At 38.7% G+C, this 27887-nt stretch overlaps 1 protein-coding gene and 1 long non-coding RNA gene across 7 annotated transcripts in view; one reads left to right on the top strand and one right to left on the bottom strand.

Moving 5' to 3' along the window:
• The window catches only part of PLCB4 (phospholipase C beta 4), a 418385-nt gene that overhangs the window by 359871 nt on the left and 30627 nt on the right, over positions 1-27887 (bottom strand). The window lies entirely within an intron of this gene.
• On the top strand, positions 18-27651 carry LOC307197803. Its single transcript, XR_013831509.1, has 3 exons — positions 18-870; positions 1158-1226; positions 26306-27651. It is a non-coding gene; the product is annotated as an uncharacterized lncRNA (long non-coding RNA).

Here is a 27887-nt window from a genome sequence, read left to right as displayed (position 1 = left end):
GGCAAACACTGGCCCCAAAATGAAACATTTAAATAAGTAACATTTCTAATAGCCCTGGGGAAAACAAAGTGGACAGGAATGCTGCCAGTAATAATTAAAATTGAAAACTGTAATATTTTGTAACTATTCTTGTCAAGTTTTAGACCTAACAGACATAAATTCTGTGTCAGGAATAAACCTTAAATATGATCAACTTAATATAAGCAACTGGAAAAAACGGAAATAATTAGCATCATTACAAACATGACTTTTCTAAGACTGATGTCCTTTAACCTCATTGGTCAGAGCTGCCTGTTTTGGACACATTTCATTCAAAACTCTGCATTAAAGTGCTGTTTCCACCGGCGACATCTTTGCCTTCCACAGGAAAACAAAACAACTCTCCAGAAAGAATTTCAGAACATTCTAGCAGCAGACTCTGTAACAGTGTGTTCAACACCAGCCGACTTGTCCTAGGAAATTATAAACAAGCCACTTCCTACACTTCCACCAGATAGTAGCTGCCCGGGCTTTGGAAACAGGCATCATGACTGGCATGATTAAAGCTAAAGGGAAGAGAACCAGCAGGAACCGTTCACGGAAATGATGAGAAACTAGGCCAAAGACCAGGGAGCAGGTGGACGGACACATGACAGCAGCCCAGAGCCCTGTGGAGAAGCCAGAAGCCGGGAGAGAATCTGATAATTGCGGGTGGTGGTTACTAAGCAAAAACAAACAAAAAAACAAACAGCGAAGCGCATTTACGGAGGAAGAGGGGAAATGGATGAAAAGGTCCAAGCCAGGGAGTATGGAAGCTGAAGAAGCTTTGTTCACTAGTTAAAAGAATGCCAAGCGCTCAATGGATGCTTCGCAGGGAGCGGGGACAAAAAGGTAGGCTGATGCCATGCTGCCTTCTGGAAACTGACAGGCAGGGTCTCAGATGATGAGTGGACGAATCACCACAAAGAGAAAAGCTTCGAGAACTTTCAGGGAGAGAGAGAGAGAAAGAGAGAGAGAGAGAGAGAGAGAGAGAGAGAGGCAGGGGCTGTACAGGTGGGAGGCCCAGGTGTGGGGGGTGCTCCTTCTGCTTGGGGTTTGGGGGAGTCAGACAAGGCGAGGAGGGGTGGAGGCATCCCCCCTCGCAGGAGCCTGGCTCTCAGTGAGGACTTTATTCCCAGGCAATGGGAAACCACGGAAGACGACAGCGGAGAGCTGTGGGATCCGTCCGCAGGAGAAGGATGAGTGAGGTGAGCTTGGGATGAGGGAGGGCAGGAGAATGGGGGAGGGTAGGAGAATGGGGGGAACCAGTAAGGGAGCAAACGACACTCTGCAGGTGAGAAATAACACTGATTCTGAAAATGGAGCCAAGAGGATGGAGGTGAGAGAGATTTGGGAACTGGAATGGGGAGCACCTGGCAATTACTGGCTTTGAGGAGGGATGGAAAGGCAGATGGCAAGTGGATGCTGAGAGAAAGGAAGAGCTTAGAAAAGGAGCGTGTTGAGGGAGTTCAGATGAAATGGGATTGAAACAAGATGTTCAAAGGGGGTCTTGAATCCCTCCTAAGGCCTCCCTTTTTAATCTAAGTTCTGCATTATCAATCGATAACAGAGGCTGCACACAGTAGGTCTGCTCGCTCGCATCCATCGTGCACGTCAGCCTTCACAAAAGGAGAGCATGAAGGGTGTCCTTCTTGGGGCAGTGCCCACAGCTCTGTGGCCGGGGCAAGAATAATTAGCACAGATACCAGTGGCAGACAGCCTTCCAAAGTACATTGTTGAAGGAAAGAGGAGCCGCCAGGTCATGTGTCTGCCCATCTGGCATCACCCCACTCTCAACAGTGTCTGCAAAAACACCCTGGACTTCTTAGAGGTACATCATCTGATCTCCCTAACAGGCTGTCATGTGCTGAAAGATTAAGGAACAGAATTCTTACATTGCCTAAGGCAGCAGCATGGTTTGCGTTTTAAAAATTGGTTCCGTGGCAAAGAAATCTCCTTTGGAAACATTACAAGAAGAGCTATAAAACTTACTACGGTGAGTAAACACTAGCAGATGGATGCTAGAGAACCTTTATCTTCAACTCATTATGCAGACATTAACCTTGATAAATTAATAAAGGTGAACTAATAAACTTGTGGGCTTATATACTTTAAATAGTTCCAAATCACAGAGAATGTATAGAGATAGATGTTGATGAAAGCATTTAAATAAGCTCTTTTTCTTCCTTCTTAAAACTATACAGTAAAATAGCTACTGAGTGACTAGGTTTGTTTTTTTTTTTTTTTTTCTCTCCTTTTTACTCTGTCAGGGAGACTAAGATAGGTTCCAAGCTATTAAACTCTCCGTGATGTACAAGTCATCATCATAATTGGGGGCACACTTTCTTTTGACCTTTACAAAACTTTCATTTCCCAAATGTGACAGATAAGGAGTGCTTTTATAGCACCAATAATGATTTTTTCCTATGGGAACTCGCCAATTATAAGCTGAAAACGAAGGAAAGACCATACTGGATACACATTTAGAATCTCAATGCGCCCAAAATATAGCTGAAATACTTAAGAATCATGCTTAGAGGACAGTTCAGGTGAGTTAAGAATCCAGCCTAGAGAAATACATGTTGAAACAGTGCAAGGGCAAAGACACACTCCCTGAGCACCTTACCATAATGCTAAGTACCCTGAAATGTGTTCAATAAAAAGTGGCAGGATGATCCACAATTACTTCTGCAACTATAAAGTCTGAATCTAAGTTTTTAAATATTAATAAAAGTTAGAGTGTGGAAATGTAATCCATGATACACTTAGCTGTTTCATCCACACACACAACCTACAAGAGCATCAATAGAATCAAGTTCTCACCAACTCACCAGACATCAGACATCTTAAGGACCTTGTCTTATTCACCTCAGGCTCCAGTGCCTAGTATGATGCATAGCGGGTGACACAACTGAAATTGTTTGGGTACCACAATAGTGTTTCAGTAAGGGACATGTGCTTTCCTTTAACAATAAATCATCCTTTATGGAAACTTGATTTTACTTTTAATTTGACTCAGGTTTTCATTACTTACACACACTAAAGTTAAATTCATTCATTCATTCACTTGTTCATCCATTCAGCAAATATTTATTGATTTCTTCCTGTGTGTCAGGCACTGTTCTACCCTCCACTATTGCACATAGTAGCCACCAGCTACCACATGTGGCCACATGTGGCCAGTGAGCATTGGAAATGTGGCCAGCCCAATCTGAGATGTGTTTATGTGTAAATTACGTCTTAACCCAAAAAAACAAAAAGAATGTAAAATACCTCATTGATAACTTTTATACTGATTACATGCAGAAATATATTTTAGATATACTGGGTTAAAAAAGTGTTATGAATATTAAATTGACCTTTTTCCTTTTGCTTTTTGAATATGCTACTAGAAATTTTGGTATATGATGAGAATCAAGACTTTAGACAAAGTCCTGTTTCCAAGGACCTGATATTCTAGCGGAAGAAATCCATAGTAAACAAAAAAATAACTAGTAAGCAAGATTATGTAATTTCAGATAATGAAAAATATATGAAGAAAATAGGGCAGAGTAAGAGGAAAGAGAGTGATCAAAAAGGGATATTTTAGACAGGGTGGCCATGGAGGTCTCTGGGGAGGTGACATTTGAGCAGGAAACATGAATGAGAAGAAGAGATAGTCATACAAAGATCCGGGGAGTGTCCACGGCAGGGGGAACAGCAAGTGCAAAGGCCCTGAGGTGGAATGACGTATGAAAGTCTGAACAATAGCACCAAGACTGGTGTGGCTGGGGCACAGTGGCAACAACGGGAGAGGAGGGTAGACGGGAGCAAGGGGCCAGGATACAGAAGTCTGGTGTACAAGTTTACACCCACAGAACCATTATATTCCACATGATTCAAGTAAAAAATTCCTTTCAGATTTTTCATGGAACTGGACAAGCTGTTTCTTTAAATTAATTCGATAAGTAAAGGGACCAAGAATAGGCAAGATTTTAACCTACCAAATACCCAGTTACTATGAAACTATAGTGAGGGATGAAATAGAGTGAGGCAAGTGAGGTAGAGCCTAAGGGTAAATGTCCCCATAAATCCTGTGACCTGGGTGCCTTGTCTGCCTCACCCTCTTCTTAGCAACATGACACTGGCTTTAGGATAGATGAAACAAAACTAACAGAGTGGAACTGAGCAGTCAAAACACGTCCAGACGTGTAAATTTCTAGAATATACAACAGTACTGTATGTGTGCATATATACAAACATATATAGTTATACATATACACACTATATGTATGTGTGTATATACATGTGTGTATGTGTATATGTATAACGTATATGTGTATTTGTATGTGCATATGTATAACATGCCTGTATGTGTATACACACATCCCATACATACCCACATATGTACATGAGTCAAGAGTATAAAAATAAAAATGGAAAAGAAAAATAGCACCCTAAGGAGAGGAGTTACTTCTAGGAAGTGAGAGAAAGAGAGTGGACTGAGGGGAATTGGGCACTGATATATTCAAAATTTTTAATTCTCTTTCATAAAAGATTTGAAGCCCTATACAAACACACACACAGGTGGAACACAACATTGGAAATGCTAATTTTGTAATTTTGAGTGAGGAAGGATACAAAATTGTATATATAGTCACATTTTTAACTATAAATATGTGTGGTCCACATGGGGGATTGGAAATGCACAAAAATGATATTGGTTATTGTTAATAGGAGTTCCAAACTCCTGTTACATTACTTTACAAGTCGTATTTAATATTTAGTAAAGAAAACATACTCTAAATCAGAAAAAGACCAGATTTAGAGCTTAAAATTATAGTTAATACGTAATTCAGGGTAAATTTTATCAATGCAGAACAGCAACATGTGTCTGCAAGTATTACCTAGGATGAAGGACAGTCCAGCCAATAATTCAAATAACTGAATAAATTCACTTAATTACACTACAGTTATGTATTAATTATACTGTAAGTTTTGAAATTCTTCTATTATTCATATAGCACTAGGGTATGAAGGTGTTTTTATTATTAAATAAGTTGTAATTTGGGGGGAATTGTATTTGTATTATGCCTGGAAATACCAATTTACCTAATTTTTTACAAGAATGTTCACACTTCGATTTCTTTGAGAACCATCAGGCACTGTTGTGGTTTTGATTTATTACTTGAAGATTTAAAAAATGCATGAAATAAGATTTATGGAAATTTTAAAGTAGTCCATAGACTCATTGCCTCTGCATAGGAACTAACATTTAGAATAAGGTTCACTACTCAAAATAAAAAAGGAACTAGAGCAGAAAAATACATAAAGTCCTTCATCTTTCTTCAAACGAAATAAGGTCCACATAGGATACTATTTGCAGAAGGAATGCCTCAGCAAGTATGACAGTAAGGGAGAGGCCAGTGAGGCCAGTATTGTGTGAAGTTCACAGTCAATCGGGGTGGATTTGTGGCCAAACATCAGCGACCAAAGGCTGGTGTCTCAGCTCACCTTCCCCAGGTAACCGTCCCTTGAATGTGAGGTCAATCAAGGCCATCAGAAGGAATCCAGTCCTTTCACAGCAGCGTTCTTGGACAGGAGGAAATGTCATTACTCGGGCATCTCAGAAAACTATGTTAATTCTCCCCGAGTGCCACAAAATGGTTCCAGAAAGCGGCCTTTAACTGGGGAAGCAGGCAGCCGAAACACGCAGTGAAGATTCCGGTTGACATCAGGAGAAGGCCTGTGCCACCCAGGCCTGTGAAAATCTCCACCGGCCACTGCTCTAAGCTGCTCCTCTGTGATGCACAAACAGGACTTGATACTCTTCCTCCCCTGTCTCAGCTCCTCGCCTGAAAGTCATCACTCATTCATTTCCTCGCTGAATAGGAGAGGGAGAAAGGGGAACGCTGAGAGTCTGCAACCAACTTCAGTTTAGTATTTACCACCTCCTTGTAGTGCAGTGAGCTCAGAATAAGTGATCATTACCCTCCCTGACACAGTCAATACGCACCCTCACCTCTGACCCTCCAGCTGTACTGTTTCTTTCATTTTCTAACTTCCCCTTCAAATGCTACACAAGTTGGTCACTGCTTAGCTCAAAATTCAACAATCCGGTTATCCCGTGTTCCCTTCTCTGACCCCAGCATCTGCACTACCCATCTGAACATCTTATGAAGCACAGTCATCGGTCAAGCCCAGATCATCAGAAATCTGAGCCTGCAACAGGAGTAAGCCCTCCAGATAAGGAAGATATCACATCTTGAGCAAAAGTCACATTGTGAGCTTGATTCCAGCCCTCCCCCTAGTCACCTGCCACAGGCCACACGATGCAATGCTGCTATGGCCCCTGACTCCATCTGTCTGGCATTCTATTAACAGGGACCCCCAACGACTAGAATTCCACATTAATACAACATTGATAATGACCCAGGGTCACAAAGTTGTTCAGAATCAAATGAAATTTTAATTAATTTGGTAGTACTTTAGCAGTCTGGTGTGTTAGATTATTTAGCGATTTCACAACTTGGGTTATTAGAAAACAAATAAAATTTAATATTTTAACAATTGTGGTTATTAGAAAGCAAATTATCCACAAAGGTAATTAAAGTGTCTCTAGTAATATGTGATTTTCCCCAATACACCAATTCCCTGACTTTCCTGGCCAAGATACAGCTGTTTATAAGGATGTCCCACCTAGGGCATATCTGAAGAAAATAATAAAATTATACACTTTACACGGATGACAACAAGCAACCTTAGAATGGAGACTACAACCTGCCTGCACTCTGCACAGCCAGAATGTGAAGTTCCCTTTCCCAATTGCCAGTGAGGACCTCAAAGAATGTTCTCCTGGAGGGCTGCCAGGGTTTTGTATTGGTATCTGAGGGAGCATTCTGGGAGGTGCCCATGAGCTAAAGCAGCAGAGAATTCCAACTCGCAAACATTTCAGGCATTTTAATTTTTATTACAATTTAAACTATGTAAGCACAGCCCTCAGGAAAAGGAAAACTGGATGACCAAAACTTTTTTCCCCTTTAATGACTCCATTAATTTATTCTTCCAACTACAATCAGATGGCACCTTGCATGCACACATATATATGATATTCAAGGCACACGGGACCAAGACTCTCTGTCCCCCACACTGTGCATTTCAAATCTTATAATGTCTCATTTTAGCTACTTTAGGGAGCTGGCATGAGGCTTTTCAGCAGCCCGAGTCTGCCGCAAGACCTGTCTTGGTGGGAAGGAGAAAACCTTATACTTAGCATGCTGAGAAGCTGATTTTAAAAAAAAGAGGAAATTGTTATAATTACAGTGAGAGCTTTTGCATGCAAATTCAGTTTTCCTTGGGGGAAATTTGCATACTCTACAAGGAATCCCCATGCCAAAAGTAAACGCAACGCTTTTTAGCTCCAGTCTTTAAAAGCGATGCACATGGCCAGGAATTGCATAGTCTGTGAATGTGTTCCAGGCCTGGCCCAGATATGCTGTTTATAAAAGAAAGGACTTTACAATGCAGTTTATAATATTTAAAAGGTACAACATTTATGCTGCAAGAGGTGACAGTTATCAATCAGGCTGAGACAACCAATAAAGAGTAGGACAGTGTTTCAACAGGGCTCCAAAACTTACCTAAACCCTTTTTCATAAAGATAAATACATTTTAAAAGATTCATTTCTCCTCTGATTCTTTTTTTTTAACATCATTATTGGAGTATAGTTGCTTTACAACGGTGTGCTAGTTTCTGCTGTATAACAAAGTGAATCAGCTATACGTATACATATATCCCCATATCTCCTCCCTCATGCATCTCCCTCCCACCCTCCCAATCTCACCCCTCTAGGTGGTCACAAAACACTGAGCTGATCTCCCTGTGCTATGCCGCTGCTTCCCACTAGCTATCTATTTTACATTTGGCAGTGTATATATGTCCATGCCACTCTCTCACTTCATCCCAGCTTACCCTTCCCCCTCTCCGTGTCCTCAAGCCCATTCTCTACGTCTGCGTGTTTATTCCTATCCTGGAACCTAGGTTCTTCAGAACCGTTTTTTTTTTTTTTTAGATTCCATATATATGTGTTAGCATACGGTATTTGTTTTTCTCTTCCTGACTCACTTCACTCTGTATCACAGTCTCAAGGTCCATTCATTTCACTACAAATAACTCAATTTCATTTCTTTTTATGGCTGAGTAATATTCCATTGTAAATATGTGCCACATCTTCTTTATCCATTCATCTGTTGATGGACACTTAGGTTGCTTCCATGTCCTGGCTATTGTAAATAGAGCTGCAATGAACATATTGCTACACGACTCTTTTTGAATTATAGTTTTCTCAGGGTATATGCCCAGTAGTGGGACTGCTGGGTTGTACGGTAGTTCTATTTTTAGTTTTCTAAGGAACCTCCATACTGTTCTCCATAGTGGCTCTATCAATTTACATTCCCACCAACAGTGCAAGAGGGTTCCCTTTTCTCCACACCCTCTCCAGCATTTAGTGTTTGTAGATTTTTTGATGATGGCCATTCTGATCAGTGTGAGATGATATCTCATTGTAGTTTTGATTTGCATTTCTCTAATGATTAGTGATGTTGAGCATCCTTTCATGTGTTTGTTGGCAATCTGTATATCTTCTCTGGAGAAATGTCTATTTAGGTCTTCTGCCCATTTTTGGATTGGATTGTTTGTTTTTTTGATATTGAGAGACATGAGCTGCTTGTATATTTTGGAGATTAATCCTTTGTCAGTTGCTTCATTTGCAAATATTTTCTCCCATTCTGAGGGTTGTCTTTTCATTTTGTTTATGGTTTCCTTGGCTGTGCAAAAGCTTTCAAATTTCATTAGATCCCATTTGTTTATTTTTGTTTTTATTTCCATTTCTCTAGGAGGTGGGTCAAAAAGGATCTTGCTGTGATTTATGTCATAGAATGTTCTGCCTATGTTTGCCTCTAAGAGTTTTATAGTGTCTGGCCTTACATTTAGGTCTTTAAACCATTTTGAGTTTATTTTTGTATACGGTGTTAGGGAGTGTTTTAATTTCATTCTTTTATATGTAGCTGTCCATTTTTCCCAGCACCACTTATTGAAGAGGCTGTCTTTTCTCCATTGTATATTCTTGACTCCTTTATCAAAGATAAGGTGACCATATGTGCATGGGTTTATCTCTGGGCTTTCTATCCCGTTCCATTGATCTATATTTCTGGCTTTCTGCCAGTACCATACTGTCTTGATTACTGTAGCTTTGTAGTATAGTCCGAAGTCAGTCTCCTCTGATTCTTAACACTTCCAACTACACAATAAAAAAATAGTCACAGTTGTTGTTAAATGCTAAGATTCAAGGATATTTTTGTGATAAAGGAAATAAAGAATGAGTGAAGGGAACAAATGGAAACCCATTTGTATTGATAATTTGGGCTAAACTCGAGGCAAATATGTGTCTCCCTGTAACTGCAGAAAAATATTTTAGATAATCAACCATGGAGAAAAGGTACTAGTAATACTAGTAAAGGTACTGGTGACCTTTAGAAAACATTAAATACACATTTCTGGGCTTCCCTGATGGCGCAGTGGTTGAGAGTCCGCCTGCTGATGCAGGGGACACGGGTTCGTGCCCCGGTCCAGGAAGATCCCACGTGCCGCGGAGCGGCTAGGCCCGTGAGCCATGGCTGCTGAGTCTGTGCGTCTGGAGCCTGTGCTCCACAACGGGAGAGGCCTCAACAGTGAGAGGCCCGCGTACAGGAAAAAAAAAAAAAAAAAAAAAAAAAATTTCTATTTTGTAGTGGAAAAAAGACTTGGGGAAGGCAATAAACTACTCTAAATCAAAGCAGTCATTTCTATATGGAAGAAAAGCCAATCTGGGAGAATTACCCAGAACCATCTATTCTTCCCAAAGAGGCTATTTTTACAATACAATAAATAAGACGCTATTCTTAAATGAACTGCCCCAACAGGAGAAAATGAGCCATTTGCATTAAAAGCAGCCTATTTTCATCAGGACTTCCCAAAGCAAACAAGTTAGTCTTGGCTTCGGGAACTGTGAATCCACATGCTTCAACAACAGTAGTGCAAAATTAAAGTTTTGTTCAGAGTGGGTGGGTGGAAGGCAAAACCAAAAGGAGTATAAACACTTTATACCTCAGAACCTTTCAAGACAATCACCAAGGGCTGAAATGATCTTTCACCTGGGTTAGGCCCCAGCTTTCTACACAGAATCTTTATACATGAACATTTTGAAAAATCACAAAGAGGGAAAGCAATCTGGAGGAAAAAAAATTTTTAAGTGCAAAACATTCATACTATGTTAAGTGTAAAAAGCAGGTTACAAAAACATGAAAACTCAATTTTACAAAACGAACAGAAACAAAAGGTGATGCTCAGTACCGGCTACAGGACACACCTGTGCAGTGTTAGCAGGTGCACTGTCAAGTTGGGGCTGTACCCAGTTAGTACTTTCAGGGTTGTCCCTGCCATTCCTGCCTGGTGGAGGAGAGTCCTGAGGGGGTCCACCCTGGGGAGGGCATGTATGACAAAGCTAAGTCTAACATGATTCAACCTGGCATTTTCCAAACACCTGTGACCATGGAAAGTTTTTGTTTTTTTTTTTTCCCAGAACATCTATTAACATTCTTGCCAGCTCCCCTTGGAAACAGTTTGTTAAACACAAAAGGACTTAGTACTTACTAAATACAGGTAGATCTAGAGAAAAAGACTAAAATACCAAGTGTGGTGACCTGTGGGTTGTGAGACTTCAGGGTATAATACTTTCCCAAATTTTCTACAACACATGTGTATTACTTTCATCATTCAAAAAAGAAAAATGCAATGTCATAGGATGATGAAAGTGCTACACTGTTCCACTTCATTTTAAACCATTCACTGATGAAAAGTACATTTGGTACTTGGAATGCCAATATACTAACTTGGAGAAAAGGAGAAAGATCGGGCAATCTGTAGATTGCCATGTGTACACCAGCTATAAAAGAACTGTGGTCCGCTTAAACACCACTCTCAGGTTTCTGGTGTCCTATGAAAATAAATGAAGCAGGGAGTCCAGCCCTGGCGGGAGATGAAGGGGAACGTTTGTGCCTCTAATTTCCTGTTTATTCTCTCAGATGCCAACCATTGCACTCAGCCATTGGGAGAAATTTTAAACGTGTAGCGATAATCTAAACACTGTTCTGTTTATTTCCCCCCACAAAAAATAGTGTAAATAGAAGAGAAATCATAACTTGAGAGACATTTCTATGTATGTGTGACAGTAATGCCTATATTAGTAACAATGGAAAGACATTTACATTCCATGTTTTAGAGACCCAAGTTTTGTTGAAATAAATGCTCACTGGTGTAAATAATCTTTTCAAACAAAAATACATTTTTTTTTGCCTATCTTCAACTATAATGTTTACTGAAAAACTTTTTTAAAATACCACAATTTCAAGTAAAATAGTTGAAAAGTGTACATTAGCCTTGATAGTGAACTCACTTTTTAGGCTGGGTTTCAAAATGTTCTATATATCAACACACAGCAAAAATTAGTTAAGTGCTGTTGAGTAAAATATCCATTTATTAAAAATAGAAAAGCTGCTAAGCTTCTCTGTTGAAATTTGTCCATAAACTTGAATAATGGATGCACAGAACATACAACCTGGAAACAAGAGGTAAGCCTGCCCCTCCACACCCATCACTCCTAATACCGAGGCCTACACTGGTTGAATGGCCCATTGAAGGTCACACTGATAGGGCAACATGAAGCCAGAGGACGATTTCCAGAAGACTAAGGTCTTGGAGCCATAACTGAGAACTCTTTGGGCTAATTAAGACAATAACTGCATCTCAGCTCTGACAAGAACAAAGAGATAATATTTATGTGAGAAAGAACTAAGTGCCTCTATGGCTGGCACACAAATCTTTCCCTTCACTTTAACTTGTTCTGCCTGTTTTCCAAATAACTCTTGGCTAAGGCCAAAAAAATCCTCCTGTTATTTTATCTGAACCCAGCTTTCACAATTTGATAAGCACTAGAATATGTGCATTGTGTGTGTGCTGCAGTTGGGGGTGGGGCAGGCAGGGGAGTTTTCAAAATGTTTATTAAATCAGGAAGCAATCATTTTTGTCTGTTACCAAAAAAAAAAAAAAATCATTCTATTTCCCAAACTTATACAGTCAGACCCCACATGAATTCCCTACCAGTGAAAATGGTCAGATTTCCCCTTCCAAATAGTAACATATTTTATTGAAATATCATTGATTTACAATTAAAATTACATTTTAGAGTTTTATTTTAATATTTTATCAATATTTTCTAGAGAAAGTAACCAAAACTGTGGTCATTTTTGAATCAAATCAATGCCTAGAGAAGAAAATCTGGCACAACTACTGTCACTTTTTTAGTAGCATCATTTTATGAACTTTTATTGTATTCAGCCTCAGAGACATGAATTCACACCTCTTTCCCTGAAGGGGATCACGGCATATTGTTTTAAGTACCAGGAAAACTATTCATCTATGACAAATGTACACCTTTCAAATCTATTCAAGCTAAAGCTATTGTTAAAGGCGACTAACATTTTTCTGGTGTCATATTTCTGGAGACTCAACGAAGTTTACCAGGCACCTGGTTTCTACTCCCTATACATCATACATCTCCCACAACCAGCAGCTTCAAGCAATCCTTCTGATCCTCCTAGGTTTTCCATTTCTAACTTCTCCTTTCTTTCTCTCTCTCTCTCTCTCTCTCTCTCTCTCTCTCTCTCCCCCAATTCACTTTCTCAGCAGGCCTTCTCCCCAGGGATATTCCCTGCCAATGTGTAATCCAAGTTTGGGCAGCTGCATCTGCATTAACCAGCTTTATAATTAGTTTAAACAATCTGACAGGACATGGAAAACCTGTCTTTCAGTAATTTTAGTTTCTTTCTCTTTCTTTTTTGGCTGTGATATCCAATTTTAATGGTAGGGTATATATTTGACATTCCTGACAAAGAAATAAGAAGACACTGTTCCTTTTGAATTCTTAAAATAACAATAATTAGTATCATCATCATCATCTCCATGCTTCACAATTCACACATCAATAAGGAAATTCAAGCTGATGCTTCCTGTTGGTTGGACTTTCATCTCAGCATCCTGTTCGGTCAAGTCACCGTCTCTTCCTTGCAGCCGTCTGATTATTCCTCCCTCCTTATGACACTTGTTGGTTGGCCTCCAAGACACCCCATGCCCTTGGTGTTCCTCCTACTTCATTAACTCTCTCTTATCCCTGATCTCAATATTAGTTCTTCCTGATCTCCCTGCCCTTTAAGGGTGAGCGCCCTTGGGCTTAATCCTCAGACTTCTTAGTTTTCCATACGCATTTACCTCTGTATTGACCTCACCCAGACTCACATTCGCACACTTACACACCTTCAGCCCAGACTGCTCCCTGAATTCCAGACCCTTCTATCCAACCATCTGCTAGTCATCTTCTCTTGAATGTCTAATGGGAATCTCAAACTTAACACATCCAAAGCCACCTTCTGATCTTCCCCATTCAAACCTCGTGTAATGCAGTCTTCCTCATTCTAGTAAACAGCAACTCCATCCTTCCAGGAGCCCAGGTCCAAAACCTCAGAATCACCCTTGCCACCTACCTCTCCCTTTCTCATACCTACATGGGATCCATGAGCAGATCTTAGTGATTCAAAGCAGATCAAGACTCTGACCCCTTCAAACCACCTCTACCCTTCCCACCCTCATCCAAGTTAATATCATCCAGCTCTTCCCTGGTTATCACAATAACCTGGTATCTGATTTTTTCCCTTCTGGATTTGTCCCCTTATAGTCTATTCGGAATTCAGCAGTTGAAAGATTTAAGAGAATTTTACAGAGTAATTTTATAGCTGATGAACAGTTTATAGAAGTACATAAGATACATATAGATATATATTCTATACACATAGAATACATATGTAAATATATAGAAAGCAGTGTATAAATAAATAGAAATGCATTTGAGATTTTATTTTGAATATTTTTCATTTTCTTTCCCTAACTATTTATTTTTATTGTATTCTATAAGTGTTTCAGTCACAGACTGGGAAAAAAATGGTCCTTCACCAGATATTTTTTTTTTATTTTTATCATTTCAATTATTAAGATATACCCACGTTGGTTTAATTGGCACTTTGATTGCATACTTTTTCATGTGTTTGCTGGCTCCATATTCATTATCTTATGAATTACCTGTTTATATTTTCCCCCACAATTCTATAAAGATGTTCTATCTTATTGATAAAATCATAATAACTGTTTGTACATTAGAGACATCAGCCCTTTGTTGATCACATGCTATGCAAATATTTCCCCAGAACATTGTCTCCGCAACAAGTTTAGATGGTTTTCCACGAACTAAAATAAAAAAAAGACTTAAAATGTGGTATGTAGTTTCATTTTCTTTATCCTTTCCTTCATGGTTTCTACTTAGAGATACCTTTCCTACCACAAGATTGTAAAAGTAATCATCCATATATTTTGCTCATACATTTATAGCTTACCTTGTTCCATGTATTATTTTTGTCCCCTAGAATTATTTTTGCATGAATTGTTTGGTAGGGATTCTGCTTTATTTTTCCAGATGACTAGGCAGGTGTCCCAACACCTTTTACTGAATAATTCATCTTTTTCCTTCCAATCAGAAATACCAACCTTATGACATACTAAATTACCATATATACTAATCCAAAAATAGACTCTCTGTATTTTATTCATTGAAGTATTCTTTTACCAATACCACTGTTCAATCATCACTGACATAGTATTCTTTAATACTTGAGATGGCAAGTACCCCTGATAAATATTTCTCATAATTTTGGAAGTATTTTATAGGTTCATTCTTCCAGAAGAACTTCAGAATTTTTAAGCAAGTTCCCCAGTTTTGATAAGGATGGTATTGTGTAGTTTACTTGAACAAAAGTGAAATGTATGCATTATTGTAGTGAATCTTACTTTACAAGAACAAAGTATCTCTCTCCACTTATTTGAAACTTATTTTATGTCCTACAATTGAGTTCTATAGCTTTCCTCACTTAGTTACTACACATTTCTAAGTAAGTTACTTCCAACATTTTACAGCTGGATTGTTACTGTAAATGGAATCTCTTTTTAACAATATTTTCTAACATTCATGTTGGTGGTTCAGTCATCAATCTATTTTTACTTATTTACTTTATACCAAACCAGCAACCTTAGTCAACAACCAGAGTGCTTCTAATAGGTTTTCAAGTGAGTCTAAACATAGTCTGTTAATTCTAGTCACACTTTCAAGTCATTCATTAAAAAAAAAATCAGGCACTTATTACATGTATCTCAAGGTATCATTGTAATTGAATATTAATATTGTATAAAAAATATGGACCCCTCCAAGGGACATGAAATCTACTAGAGATTATAAAACACATATATATGCATATATTATTGTCTAAGAAACTGGGAGGTCTTTAAATGGGATACAGTTAAAATGTACTATGGGAGACTACAGAAGGATACATTACAGAAGGATGGAGAGTTTAAGGAAATCTTCATGAGAGGCTAGCATTTATTTTAAACACAGAATGTCAAGATGTGAAAAGATCAGAGGGATAATATTCTAGAAAGAGAAAAAAATACATATGATCAAAGGCAAAAGAAGAAATAGCCCCAAGTTTGGCCAGAGCACAGGGTATGCTAAAAAGAGATTAGAGTAACTTGCTTCTTGTTCGGTAGAAAATGGGGAGCTGGATAAATACAGCTATGCTTTTAGGAAGATGAATCTGGGGCAGGATGCAAACATGGGCAATTTGGGGGAGAGAAGCACTGAGACAGAGTATACTGGTTTTAAAATACAGGTCCAAAATCCTTTGACACCCCTTCCATTGAGAGGTGGGATCTATGTCCCCTCCCCTTAAATCTGAACTTTGTGACTGCTTGACTGATATAATCCAGTAAAAGTGACACTGGGCCAGTTCCCAGGCCCGCACCTTAAGAAACTGGCAACTTTCACATCCTATCTCTTGGGACACTAACGCTTGCAACTCAGCTACTCTTGCAACTCATAACCATGCTATGAGGAAGCCCAAGCAGTCTGTGGAGAACTCACATGGAGATAAACTCAAGTTCCTGGTCTTTAGCACCAACTTAGCAGGCATGTTAGTGAATTATCTCAGAAGTGGATCCTCTAGCACCCAGTCAAAATACTCCAGCTGATGCCACAAGGAACAGCTCTCTGCTGGACCCTGCCCTAACTGCAGATCCAAGATTGCTGTTCTTTTAAGCACTTAATTTTGGGGTGGTTTGTGGCATAGCAATAGTAACAGGACGGAGACCAATTTAGAGGCTCTCACAATAGTTCAGATCAATAAGATTAAGAAACAACTTGAAAAGCAGTGTGAGAATGAGGGAATAGAGCTAGATACCAGAAATATTCAGAAGATACAATCAATAGAAGGACTGCAGCCTAAAATTACAATTAAAATCTAGCCACTTAGTTATTTCACTGAATAAGAATTAAGTAAGTAGACACTATTCTTTACTAATATTTTGGAATTGCACATTGTGGTAGATTATTTTAAAGTCAAAAGCCACTCCCTCTCCCCACCCACCTCAACACGCCCCACTGGAAGAGTATACTTTCCTGCCACATTGATATCGAGCTCAGCCATGTAACTTGCTTTATCAGTGGTATGTGAGCTGAAATGACAGTGGGTCAGGTCCAAGTAGAGGCCTGAAGAGACACTGCAAGTTTCTGCTTGGTCTTTACACTTCTGCCATCACAGAGGAGCATGTCCCATGTAAGTCTTGGAGAGATACATGCAGAGCAATTCTGAACCCAACCCACGGTCTGGAGCCCAGCCCAGGTAGGTCAAATCCCAGCCAGCTACAGATGCACAAGCAAGAAACACTTATTGTCATACATAAGTAACAAAATATAAATAAGTAATTGTAATAGATAAATAGTTGAGTATTACTGTATGCCACTGGTTTATCACATAGAAATCACTGTGTCTGACAAATATACTTACTAATCTTTGGGAATTGTCCACTGCCACCAACTTATCAGAAATATATAAGATCATAATCCTAATTACCAACACTTAGAGATATGCCTCTCACTTAGAGAAATATATATAGATATATATACACTGATATTTTATTTTTGTTTTTGTTTTGTTTTTTTTGGCGGTACGCGGGCCTCTCACTGTTGTGGCCTCTCCCGTTGCGGAGCACAGGCTCTGGACGCACAGGCTCAGCGGCCGTGGCTCACAGTCCCAGCCGCTCCGCGGCATGTGGGATCTTCCCGGACCGGGGCATGAACCCATGTCCCCTGCATCGGCAGGCGGACTCTCAACCACTGTGCCACCAGGGAAGCCCTATACACTGATATTTTAAATGCTTCCATTTGGTTGAATTAAGAAGCAAAGCTTTCTGTAGATGGAACCAAATGAGAATTTTTAAATAAAGTATGCAATTTTTTTTTCTAATCTTTGATTTCTTACTGCAACCACCCACTCACTGGATGGGAAGGGGATTTTCTGTTACAAAGTAATAAACGTGACAAAATGGAGATACTCTAAAGACAACCTTTATGGGTTAGTATACACAGCAGTTCTCAAACTGTGGTACCCAAGGGGATCTGGGAGGTCAAAAGTATTTTCATAATGATACAAGGACATGATTTGCCTTTTTCACTCTCATTCTCTCACAAGCTGCAGTTTTCCAGGGGTCTCAGCGTGTTTTATATCTCAACAGACTGACTACAGAAATAAATAAGAGAATCCAGCTATCTTCTATTAAGCCAGAAATTAGAGATTTGCAAAAATTATTTAAAAACTAAAAGTGCCATTCTTCTCACCAAGCTTGTTTTGAAAAATATAGCAATTTTTAATTAAAAATTGTTTTTATGTTAGCATAAAATGAGTTTATTATTAATTAAAATTAATTAATAAAGAAATATTTTTAAGTGTTCCAAAATGGGGACATTTCCTTTCTAATATAGCAAATATTTATGATATAAGCCACATAAACTAAAGTTGTTCAGGACCCTGAAAAATTTTTAAGAGTATAAAGGGGCCTGAGACCAAAAATTTCAAGATACATGCTATACCATGGCCCAGAATACACACCAATGTGTTAAAAAGTACAATGGAAAAGCAGACTTTAAGAAGAGTTTTAGGGCTTCCCTGGTGGCGCAGTGGTTGAGAGTCCTCCTGCCGATGCAGGGGACACGGGTTTGTGCCCCGGTCTGGGAAGATCCCACATGCTGCGGAGTGGCTAGGTCCGTGAGCCATGGCCACTGAGCCTGTGCGTAAGAAGCCTGTGCTCTGCAATGGGAGAGGCCACAACAGTGAGAGGCCCACGTACCGCAAAAAAAAAAAAAAAAAAAAAAAGAAGAAGAAGAGTTTTGGGGGCTCCTATAAGAACAAGTCTTAGACTTAAATATCATTACCTTCATAATTTAGACAGAAGTGACAGCCATGTGGCTCCTTTGTGCAAACTTTTTACTTTGTTCATAATAATCCTGCTGAATTGTGCCTTTAAATGCTAGAGAGTATGGCAAGGGTTACAGAGTGCTGACACTAAATAGTCTTATTTTTGCTCAAGCTGCTACACAGAGCTTATAAGATGCTCTGGCATTATTATGGGGGAAAAATGGAAGTGTATTAAGTAAACAGAAATGAACTGTTAACAGTAGTTATTTGTGTTTATTAAGTACGATTAAATTTATTAAGGACTCAAAACATTTCAAATATATGAGCACAGATAAAACCTCTGTTAATAACCTCACAGGTACACAGTTGTTTTTACCACATTTTAGAAGAGAAAAATGTTATTAGTTCATACACAGTAAACTACAAAGCAGAAACATCAAATCCCTAATACCTCCTCTCTGCCAAGCAGTCATTTATACATCATGGCAATTGCAAAATGGATAATCTCTTGAACCACCACATTTGAGACTTTTGAATGAGCATCAAATACATTTTTCCCTCTGTTTTAATATGACATGATTTCATAGCATCCTTTCCACCTTCATTGTCTGCCTATACAGCCTATATGAATCCATTAAGCCTGGAAAACATTTTCTAATAAGCCTATCAAAGATTTTCTATACATTTCTGTATATGAAGTGAAAATTAGCCGCTGAACTTGGATACTAAGGCACCACAATCTTCATGATGATCCAAGAAGATTACAAAGTCACTCAAAATGCTTAATCTACATTTTACAAAACTAGCAAAATGTTCTTCCATGAGTCATTAAGCTCTCCTTTATCTTAGGCCTATCTGTAAACAACATGAAGTAATATAGGGTAATATGTGCGTGAGCTTTTCCAATAGTTTCATCATAATTCTGTATAACTCATACTACTATTCAGTGAGGAAAAACGTTCCAGATAATCAGCAACTAAAAAAAGAAAAATGTAAGCCACCACCTGTTAAGAAGAAATGATGAGTTTATATGGTTGAATGAGGGTGTACAAGAGTAATGTCAGCTTCTGGAACAAATAGGTCCAACATACAGGCCTCAACACAACAGAAATTTATTTCTCTCTCTCTCTCTCTCATGTTCATATAATTTATGCTCTTTTTTTCATTGCATAGTTATTACTGGGAAAGACAGCAAATATTGATCATCAAAGATTTTCTCTTCAGGAATATGTGGGTGTTCTGGCTAGTGAAGAGCCCTCCTTCACACAGTTATGGAGACCCAGATGTCTTCAATCCTGTCTCCCCACCATCCATTATTGGTCACAGCCATCTACATCCAACCAGAAGAAGAAGGGAAACAGAGCACAGAATCCTTGCCCCAGATTTGACACACATGATGACACAATGGTTACACAGCTGCTATGTGTGCCAAAGTATGGAAACAGCACACAGGAAGAACCGACAATGTGTTTAAACATAATGTAAAACAATATGCCAGAAGACTGGTTCAAGATGGTGGAGTAGAAGGACGTGTGCTCACACCTTCTTGTGAGAGCACTGGAATCACAACTAACTGCTGAACAGTCATTGACAGGAAGACAGTGGAACTCACCAAAAAAGATACCCCACATCCAAAGACAAAGGAGAAGCCACAAAGAGACAGTAGGAGGGGCACAATCACAATAAAATAAAATCCCATAACTGCTGGGTGGGTGACTCACAAACTGGAGAACAAGTATACCACAGAAGTCCACCCAGTGGAGTGAAGGCTCTGAGCCCCATGTCAGGCTTCACAACCTGGGGGTCTGGCAATGGAAGGAGGAATTCCTAGAGAATCAGACTTTGAAGCCTAGCGGGATTTGATTGCAGGACTTTGATAGGACTGGGGGAAACAGAGACTCCACTCTTGGAGGGCACACAAAAAGTAGTGTGTGCATTGGGACCCAGGGGAAGGCGCAGTGACCCCACAGGAGACTGAACCAGACTTACCTGCTAGTGTTGGAGGGTCTCCTGCAGAGGCGGGGTATGGCTGTGGCTCACCATGAGGACAAGGACACTAGCAGAAGTTCTGGAAAGTACTCCTTGGTGTGAGCCCTCCCAGAGTCCACCATTAGCCCCACCAAACAGCCAGGTAGGCTCCAGTGTTGGGTCACCTCAGGCCAAACAACCAACAGGGAGGAAACCCAGCCCCACCCATCAGCAGACAAGTGGATTAAAATTTTACTGAGCTCCGCCCACAAGATCAAGACCCAGCTCTATCCACCACCAGACCCTCCCATTAGGAATCTTGCACAAGCCTCTTAGATAGCTTCATCCACCACAGGACAGACAGCAGAAGCAAGAACTACAATCCTGCAGCCTGTGGAATAAAAACCACATTCACAGAAAGATAGACAAGATGAAAAGGCAGAGGGCTATGTACCAGATGAAGGAACAAGATAAAACGCCAGAAAAACAACTAAATGAAGTGGAGATAGGAAACGTTCCAGAAAAAGAAATCAGAATAATGATAGTGAAGATGATCCAGGACCTCAGAAAAATAATGGAGGCAAAAATCGAGAAGATGCAAGAAATGTTTAACAAAGACGTAGAAGAATTAAAGAACAAACACCTAGAAGAATGAAAGAACAAACAAGCAGAGATGAGCAATACAATAACTGAAATAAAAAATACACTAGAAGGAATCAATAGCAGAATAACTGAGGCAGAAGAATGGATAAGTGACCTGGAAGACAGAATAGTGGAATTCACTGTTTGAAACAGAATAAAGAAAAAAGAATGAAAAGAAATGAAGACAGCCTAAGAGACCCCTGGGACAACATTAAACGCACCAACATTTACATTATATAGGGGTCCCAGAAGGAGAGGAGAGAGAGAAAGGACCTGAGAAAATATTTGAAGAGATTATAGTTGAAAACTTCCCTAACATGATAAAGGAAATAGCCACACAAGTCCAGGAAGTGCAGAGAGTTCCATACAGGATAAACCCAAGGAGAAATATGCTGAGACACATAGTAATCAAATTGGCAAAAATTACAGACAAAGAAAAATTATTGAGAGCAACAAGGGAAAAATGACAAATAACATACAAGGGAACTCCCATAAGGTTAACAGCTGATTACTCAGCAGAAACTCTACAAGCCAGAAGGGAGTGGCATGATATATTTAAAGTGATGAAAGGGAAGAAACTACAACCAAGATTACTCTAACCGGCAAGGATCTCATTCAAGTTCGATGGAGAAATCAAAAGCTTTACAGACAAGCAAAAGCTATGAGAATTCAGCAGCACCAAACCAGCTCTACAACAAATGCTAAAAGAACTTCTCTAAGTGGGAAACACAAGAGAAGAAAAGGACCTACAAAAACAAACCCATAACGATTAAGAAAGTGGTAATAGGAACATACATATAATTACCTTAAATGTGAATGGATTAAATGCTCCAACCAAAAGTCATAGGCTTGCTGAATGGATACAAAAACAAGACCCATATATATGCTGCCTACAAGAGACCCACTTCAGACTTAGGGACACATACAGACTGAAAGTGAGGGGATAGAAAAAGATATTCCATGAAAATGGAAATCAAAAGAAAGCTGGAGTAGCAATACTCATATCAGATAAAATAGACTTTAAAATAAAGAGACAAGGAAGGACACTACATAATGATCAAGGGATCAATCCAAGAAGAAGATATAACAACTATAAATATATATGCACCCAACATAGGAGCACCCCAATACATAAGGCAACTGCTAACAGCTATAAAAGAGGAAATTGACAGTAACACAATAATAGTGGGGGACTTTAACACCTCACTTACACCAATGGACAGATCATTCAAACAGAAAATAAATAAGGAAACACAAGCTTTAAATGACACAATACATCAGATAGATTTAATTGATATTTATAGGACATTCCATCCATAAACAGCAGATTACACTTTCTTCTCAAGTGCACACGGAACATACTCCAGGATAGATCACATCTTGGGTCACAAATCAAGCCTCAGCAAATTTAAGAAAATTGAAATCATATCAAGCATCTTTTCTGACCACAACACTATGAGATTAGAAATCAATTACAGGGGAAAAAACGTAAAAAAACACAAACACATGGAGGCTAAACAATACGTTACTAAATAACCAAGAGATCACTGAAGAAATCAAAGAGGAAATGAAAAAATACCTAGAGACAAATGACAACGAAAACATGACAATCCAAAGCCTATGGGATGCAGCAAAAGTGGTTCTAAGAGTGAAGTTTATAGCAATACAAGCCTACCTCAAGAAACAAGAAAAATCTCAAATAAACAATCTAGCTTACAAGTAAAGGACCTAGAGAAAGAAGAACAAACAAAACCCAAAATTAGTACAAGGAAAGAAATCATAAAGATCAGAACAGAAATAAATGAAATAGAAACAAATAAAGCAATAGCAAAGATCAGTAAAACTAAAAGCTGGTTCTTTGAGAAGATAAACAAAATTGATAAACCATTAGCCAGGCTCATCAAGAAAAGGGGGAGAGGACTCAAATCAATTAAATCAGAAATGAAAAAGGAGAAGTTACAACTGACACCACAGAAATACAAAGCATCCTAAGAGACTACTACAAGCAACTCTATGCCAATAAAATGGACAACCTGGAAGAAATGGACAAATTCTTAGAAAGGTATAACGTTCCAAGACTGAACCAGGAAGAAATAGAAAATATGAACAGACCAATCACAAGTAATGAAATTGAAACTGTGATGAAAAATCTTCCAAGAAACAAAAGTCCCGGACCAGATGGCTTCACAGGTGAACTCTATCAAACATTTAAAGAAGAGCTAACACCCATCCTTCTCAAACTCTTCCAAAATATTGCAGAGGAAGGAACACTCCCAAACTCATTCTATGAGGCCACCATCACCCTGCTACCAAAACCAGACAGAGATACTACAAAAAAAAGAAAATTACAGACCAATATCACTGATGAATATAGATGCAAAAATCCTCAACGAAATACTAGCTAACAGAATCCAACAACACATTAAAAAGGTCATACACCATGATCAAGTGGGATTTATCCCAGGGATGCAAGGATTCTTCAATATATGCAAATCAATCAATGTGATACACCATATTAACAAATTGAAGAAGAAAAACCATATGATCACCTCAATAGAGGCAGAAAAAGCTTTTGACAAAATTCAACACCCATTTATGATAAAAACTCTCCAGAATGTGGACATAGTGGGAAGCTACCTCAACATAATAAAGGCCATATATGAAAAACCCACAGCAAACATCATTCTCAATGGTGAAAAACTGAAAGCATTTCCTCTAAGATCAGGAATAAGACAAGGATGTCCACTCTCGCCACAATTATTCAACATAGTTTTGGAAGTCCTAGCCACAGCAGTCAGAGAAGAAACAGAAATAAAAGGAATCCAAATTGGAAAAGAAGGAGTAAAACTGTCATTGTTTGCAGATGACATGATACTATACATATAGAATTCTAAAGATGCCACCAGAAAACTACTAGAGCTAATCAATGAATTTGGTAAAGTTGCAGGATACAAAATTAATGCACAGAAATCTCTTGCATTCCTATACACTAATGATGAAAAATCTGAAACAGAAATTAAGGAAACACTCCTATTTACCACTGCAACAAAAAGAATAAAATACCTAGGAATAAACCTACCTAGGGAGACAAAAGAACTGTATGCAGAAAACTATAAGACACTGATGAAAGAAATTAAAGATGATATAAACAGATGGAGAGATATACCATGTTCTTGCATTGGAAGAATCAATATTGTTAAAATGACTATACTACCCAAAGCAACCTACAGATTCAATGCTATCCCTATCAAATTACCAATGTCATTTTTTACAGAAGTAGAGCAAAAAATCTTAAAATTTGTACGGAGACACAAAAGACCCCGAATAGCCAAAGCAGTCTTGAGGGAAAATAACGGAGCTGGAGGAATCAGGCTCCCTGACTTCAGACTATACTACAGAGCTACAGTAATCAAGACAATATGGTACTGGCACAAAAACAGAAAGATAGATCAATGGAACAGGATAGAAAGCCTGGAGATAAACCCACACACCTATGGTCAACTAATCTATGACAAAGGAGGCAGGGATATACAATGGAGACAAGACAGCCCCTTCATAAGTGGTGCTGGGAAAACTGGACAGGTACATGTAAAAGAATGAAATTAGAACACTCCCTAACACCATACACAAAAATAAGCTCAAAATGGATTAGAGACCTAAATGTAAGACCAGACACTATAAAACTCTGAGAGGAAAACATACGCAGAACACTCTTTGACATAAGTCACAGCAAGATCTTTTTTGACTCACCTCCTAGAGTAATGGAAATAAAAACAAAAATAAACAAATGGGACCTAATGAAACTTAAAAGCTTTTGCAAAGCAAAGGAAACTACAAACAAGACAAAAAGACAACCCTCAGAATGGGAGAAAATATTTGCAAACGAATCAATGGACAAAGGATTAATTTCCAAAATATATAAACAGCTCATGCAGCTCAATTTTAAAAAAACAAACAACCCTATCAAAAAGTGGGCAGAAGACCTAAATAGACATTTCTTCACAGAAGACATACAGATGGTTAAAAACACATGAAAAGATGCTCAACGTCACTAATTATTAGAGAAATGCAAATCAAAACTACAATGATGTATCACCTCACACCAGTTAGAATGGGCATCGTCAGAAAATCTATAAACAATAAATGCTGGAGAGGGTGTGTAGAAAAGGGAACCCTCTTGCACTGTTGGTGGGAATGTAAATTGATATAGCCACTATGGAAAACAGTATGGAGGTTCCTTAATAAACTAAAAATAGAAGTACCATATGATCCAGCAATCCCACTACTGGGCATATACCCAGAGAAAACCATAATTCAAAAAGACACATGCACCCCAATGTTCATTGCAGCACTATTTTCAATAGCCAGGTCATGGAAGCAACCTAAATGCCCATGGACAGACGAATGGATAAAGAAGATGTGGTACATATATACAATGGAATATTACTCAGCCATAAGAAGGAATGAAAATGGGTCATTTGTAGAGACATGGATGGATCTAGAGACTGTCAATACAAAGTGAAGGTAGTCAGAAAGAGAAAAACAAATATTGTATATCAACACATATATGTGGAACCTATAAAAACAGTACAGATGAACCGGTTTGCAGGGCAGAAATAGAGACACAGATATAGAGAACAAACATATGGACACCAAGAGGGAAAGTGGCGGGGTGTGTGTTTGTGATGAATTGGGAGATTGGGATTGACATATATACACTAATATGTATAAAATGGATATCTAATAAGAACATGCTGTATAAAAATATAAATAAAATAAAATTCAAAAACAAACAAACAATATGCCACAGTTTACTTCTTCTAGAAAACAAATAAAACTGCCTATTCCATCTAGCTGGTAGGAATCATATATGGTGTAATTATTCACAGGCAACAGTTTTGATTAGACTCTGAGTGTAAGAAACAGAATTATAAACACCAATCTCTAAAAAAAAAAAAAGAGTCATTCCATTTTTAATCAAAGTGGGATGTTTATAAGTCTGAGTTATGTATTCTTTCATTAAAGGATAATGAAGGGCTTTCTTTCCATTACAGAATATTGGGATATCTTACTTGTGTTATGAATAATTTAAGGGAATACTGATGTCTGATTCTCTTGATTTTCTTTAATTATCCTGTTATTATTACTCCACATAGAGAAGGATGTCAGTAGGAATAGGCAAAGCTAGTCTGGGCTCCTTACATACTTAGAAAGGCTGATTTCCTTAGTATTTCTCTTTTTTTCTCAACAGCTGACTCAACGGGTATAGACACAGACCTGCTACCAAAGCTGCCGGCCCTGGTAACACAGCTGGCTCCTGTCCATGGCCACCGATGCTGCTTCGTGCACCAGTGATAGGCAGAATTCTAAACCATCTTCTGCATCTCTGAGTCCTCATTCCAGAGGCACAGTCCCAGCTTTGGCAGGCCTGAAGTCCTGTGCTCCTTCTAGCTGGCAGAACTCAGGGAACACAAAAGTAGGCATTTCTATTTGGGAATCTAAGAGGAACAGGGCTGTCTCACCCACCCACCTTCAAAAATGATGGATTCCCCCAAATTCAGGAAAAGGATCCAGATGCTAGACAGCCCAAATTGTGACAAATGTCTACTACAGACATGATAAAATGTTAACAACTTTAATAGACACAGACTCCTGCCACCTGTCATGAGATGTGGGCTGTTATCAGAGGGAGAAAACCTGAAAGAAGATTATAGGGGAAACGATTTTCTACTCATGCCCTCGGGTTTCATGTCCATAAAATCCCCGAAGACTCTACCAGGCAAACCAGGCTTTGTCTTCTCCATTCAATGCCAGGACCTCAGGATAAAGCTACTAAAAGTGGTAGGGAATAGTCCTAGTGATGACAGTCATTCCCAGCACTGTCTAAAAGAACTTTCTGTGATGATGAAAATGTTCTATGTGTTGTCCGGTATGCAGCCTCTAGCCACATGTGGCCATTGAGCACTGAAATTGTTGCTAGTGTGAATGATAAACTCAATTTTTAATTTTATTAATTTAAATTTAGATTTCAATAACCACATGTGACTACTGGCTATCACAGTGGACAGTGCAGGTCTACCCTTCCTGGTGGTGTTGAACCAACCCAGTGTATAAGAGAGGAGACTGAAGTCTTTTAGAAGGAAGTTGCTTCATTGCCCTCAGCAATCCAATCTAATATCGTAAAAAAATATGTGTGGGTATTTCTTTCCTGTAACTGTTTAAAACATTCTGGCTCTGTCTTGGCTGGATCATGGGTTCAATTCTAACCTGATTTAAATAACCTCACAAAGTTCTAGAGCAACAATTCTAAATCCTGATTATGAGAACCCATATTTTTATTTCATTGAAGTACAGTTGATTTACAACGTTGTGTTAATTTCTGCTGTACAGCAAAGTGATTCAGTTACACATGTATATATTCTTTTTCATATTCTTTTCCATTATGGTTTATCACAGGATATTGAATATTGTTTCCTGTGCTATACAGTAGGACCTTGTTGTTTATCCATCCTATATGTAATAGCTTGCATCTGCTAATCCCAATACTTCCTTCCCCCTCCCCTCCTCCCCCTTGGCAACCACAAGTCTGTTCTCTATGTCTGTCAGTCTGTTCCTCTTTTGTAGATAGGTTCATTTATATTGTATTTTAGATTGTACATATAAATGATATAATATAGTATTTGTCTTTCACTTTCTGACTTACTTTGCTTGGTATGATAATCACTAGGTCCATCCACATTGCTGCAAATGGCATTATTTCATTCTTTTTTATGGCTGAGTAATATTCTATTGTATATATGTACCACATCTTCTATACCCATTCATCTATCGAT

This window comes from Stenella coeruleoalba (genome assembly GCF_951394435.1).
Source record: "Stenella coeruleoalba genome assembly, chromosome: 15".
Taxonomy (NCBI): domain Eukaryota; kingdom Metazoa; phylum Chordata; class Mammalia; order Artiodactyla; family Delphinidae; genus Stenella; species Stenella coeruleoalba.
This window is presented reverse-complemented; position numbering and strand designations above follow the sequence as displayed.